This window comes from Neomonachus schauinslandi, chromosome 8, assembly GCF_002201575.2.
Source record: "Neomonachus schauinslandi chromosome 8, ASM220157v2, whole genome shotgun sequence".
NCBI classification, from domain to species: Eukaryota; Metazoa; Chordata; class Mammalia; order Carnivora; family Phocidae; genus Neomonachus; species Neomonachus schauinslandi.
In genome coordinates this window covers 77,991,619-77,995,312 of record NC_058410.1, presented here as the reverse complement: position 1 = coordinate 77,995,312, position 3,694 = coordinate 77,991,619, and the positions used below count along the sequence as shown (strand labels likewise).

Genomic DNA, 3,694 nt, shown 5'->3' with positions numbered 1-3,694 from the left:
ACTCAGGTAAGCAGGACAAGCATCCTACCTACAGGCATAGTCAGTGGCTGAAGAGGATTCAAATGCATTTTCTACATCAGAGTTTTAGTGCATTTCCCATCATCAGGCTCAGTAAAAAGAATACAAAGGTAAAGAGTGGAAGAAAAACTAAAGAGGGGGTTTTCCTGGAAGGAAGAAAAAGTGGTAAAAGAATGAAGTAGCTAGTACCAATTAGTGTTTATGTATCACTGACAAGCTGAAAGTCTATAAATAGAGTAAGGGGTTGGATCTCTTCTGTTTATCCCTATAAATGCCACCCATGTCTGGCTCGTTTATTTTAAATGTGGCTTCCAGAAAAATTATGGATAGGGGAGCCAAGCTCCTGGGAGAATTGGTCAGCTGTCAATTTCAGAGACTCTAGTCTTTATTATTATAACATATTGTCCTCCCTGGACTTTAGATTCCATACCTACAAGGTGAGGAAATTTAACTCAACTTGATGATGGTGAAGTCTTCCTCCGTTCAATATTTTTGATACGAAGATAGATTGATGCACCATCAAGAGGCAGTTTACAATTTTTCCTTGTGATACTGTTCAAGATAATCTGTGAAATACAGATTTGGTATTTCCAGAGCCTCTCTCTTCCTTGGTAATTTTTTTTCATTTATCTCAAACTGACTCCCTGCTTTTTTTCTACAATCCCACAGTCCTCATGCACTGCTATACCCCCACTCAACATGCTCTCTGCCTCTGCATGTTCCCTGCTTTCCTGGGAAAATTGCTACAACCCAACCATAGGGCAAGGGGATCTGGAAGCCTCTCTACCTAGACTCACATGCTACTCAACTGTGAATTCTACTTACTGCCAAGTGACACATCCAATCACTTAATTTCTTTATTTTTTTTATTTTTTAATTTTTTTTAAAGATTTTATTTATTTATTTGACAGAGAAAGAGCGAGAGAGGGAACACAAGCAGAGGGAGTGGGAGAGGGAGAAGCAGGCTTCCTGCGGAGCAGGGAGCCCGATGTGGGGCTCGATCCCAGGACCCTGGGATCATGACCCGAGCGGAAGGCAGACGCTTAACGACAGAGCCACCCAGGCGCCCCTCAATTTCTTATAGCCTCAGTTTATCATATAAAATGATGATGATGGTGCTCCCTTTGGCAGCACACATACTAAAGTTGGAACAATACAGAGCAGATTAGCATGGCCCCTGTGCAAGGATGACACGCAAATTTGTGAAGCATTCCATATTTTTATAACCATTATAAATAAACCTGTTAAATTTTTCTGGACAATGGCAGCATTTGGATTTTTTAAAACAAGTAAATTTCTTATTGATGGCAACAAAATAAAATAAAAATAAAATGATGATAGTTCTCATAAAACTGTTGTGAGGATATGCTGAATCAAGAGTATAGAGTCATGGGGCGCCTGGGGGGCTCAGTCGTTAAGTGTCTGCCTTTGGCTCAGGTCATGATCCCAGGGTCCTGGGATTGAGCCTGGCATCCTGCTCCCTGCTCAGTGGGAAGCCTGCTTCTCCCTCTCCCACTTCCCCTGCTTGTGTTCCCTCTCTTGCTGTGTCTCTCTCTGTCAAATAAATAAATAAAATCTTTAAAAAAAATAAAAATAAAAAAAGAGTATAGAGTCTTAAATGTATTGTCTAGCTCATAGAAAACACAAATAGATGTTCAACCAAAAAAACACTTCACATTTCTCTACTTTATCATTTCTCTGTATCTTCACCCTCTGGTCTCAGAGGAAGAGGAGTCTGTATTCTTTTTCTTAGACTATCATAGCTCCTTTTGTATTTCTACTGGCCTAAAACAATAAAGAGGAATTATACATTCTGTAGCTAAGCCCAGAGGGAGGATGACTTCAGCAGCTCAGCAGTGCATGAGGAACTGAATTCTGTGCTCTCTTCTCTGCTCTTGCTGATATCAACTTCACTTTAAGGTTAGGGCCTAGATGACTGCAGCAGTTCCAGGGTCACATGCTTCATTTTAAAATATTCAAGCAGAGAATAAGAATTCGTTCTAAAACTTCATTCAGAAGAGCAGAGAAGCTTCATTTTCAAAAGTCTGGGGGGAAAAAAATCCCTCTCATATCTCACTGGTCTAAATTGGATGAAATGCCTTCCCTAAACCCGTAACTAATGTCAGTTGATAAGTTCATGTTATTTTAAGTTTGAACCCCATACTCTGTTTCTAGAAATAGGGTGGAGTTGAATTTTTCTCCAATGCACATAGAATTTGGAGTACCCAGGCAGCGTTGTCCAATTGCATGATTCATATGGATTTCTATTCTGGAACTGTGTTCTGGGCCTTTCACATAAAATACAATAGGAATAGAGTTTCCTGGAGTTAGTCATCTTGTGGGCTTACACTTGGGAAAGAGATAGTTGAAATTAAGGGTAGTTACTGCAAGAAAGGGTACTAGATATTGGTTAGATCATCATAAAGTCTACTTCATCGTGTGCCTTTGAGGCCATCTCTTCTTCCTTTGGAACTTTTCTGTTACTTTATCCTTTTTGTTTGAATCAGCAACAGCTCCCTTTTTATTGGGTCACTTACTTATGCTCATTTTTCTTTATCCAAAATAATAAAAATTTAAATTTAAATTTAAAATTAGAGCTTCCCCAAACCTACTTCTCTGACAAGCTATCTTACCTTCCCTACCACAGTTATTGAAAACACAGTCTATCTTCATTGCCTCAACTTGGTCATCTTGCTTCTGCCTTAACCACACTACCGAATCTAGTCTCGGAGTCATTTCCCTGTAAGTGAATCCAAATGTCATTGATGGGCTCCAGCTTCTCTGATCACCACATCCTTCCTCCTTGAACTTTTTCCTCCTTTTCATCAATTTATTTGATCAAAATTTATCATGCACCTGCCATGTGCCACACACTGGGATAAATGCTGAGAATACAAATATTAAAGGAATTTAGTCCTTCCCCCCAAGGAGGCTAATAAAGGCTAGTGGGAAGACAGTGAAACAACAGCTGAAAGCCATAGTGGAGGCATGTGAGAGGAGTAGAGAAATAAGCATCTAAATCTAGGAGTTCGTGGAGCTTCAGAAAGAGATAATTCTTGGACTGTTTTTAGGAAATAGTAAGGAGTTTGTCAATTGGAAAATGTCTAAGGCACCAGGAACAGCATGGTGCAATCAGGAACTACAGGTAGCTTGGTATGGTTGGCGGATGGTAGACAATAGGGGAGGGGCAAGAGATGAAGTTGTTCAAGAAGGCAGAAGCCAGGTCAAGGGTTTTGACAATGTGACATGGATCATGGGTAGCCATAGAAAAATTGAGTCATTGTTAAATCGTTTCTGTGAAATGATGGAGGGTGGAATACGCAGGCAGGTGCCCAGAAGCTGGTGGACTGGTAAGAAGGGTACTAAAGAATTTGGATAAAGATGTTGATGTTTCTGAACTACAATTATAATGGTTGATGAAAAGAAGGTAGAATAAATTCAAAAGATAAAAATCTACAGCATTTAGCATGGAGTAGGAAGGCTGGAACAGTAAAGAATGGCAAAGCTAAATGGGAAGAAAAATTCAATTATGTCAAATATAGCAGAGAGGTTAGTCAAGAAAAGGACATTCTGTATATTTCTGATTTTCTTATTTGTATGACCAATTCCACTGATGTTTGGGCTCTTAGCTCTGCCCCTCAGCAGAGGTGCTTCCCAGTGATATAGCCAGAGCAGA

General features: G+C 39.9%; 1 non-coding gene across 1 annotated transcript; it reads left to right on the top strand.

Annotated features, from left to right (window-relative positions):
* Positions 1-1,133: 1,133 nt before the first annotated feature.
* On the top strand, positions 1,134-1,240 carry LOC123325556. The gene has a single exon (XR_006540495.1). It is a non-coding gene; the product is annotated as a U6 spliceosomal RNA (small nuclear RNA).
* Positions 1,241-3,694: the final 2,454 nt, after the last annotated feature.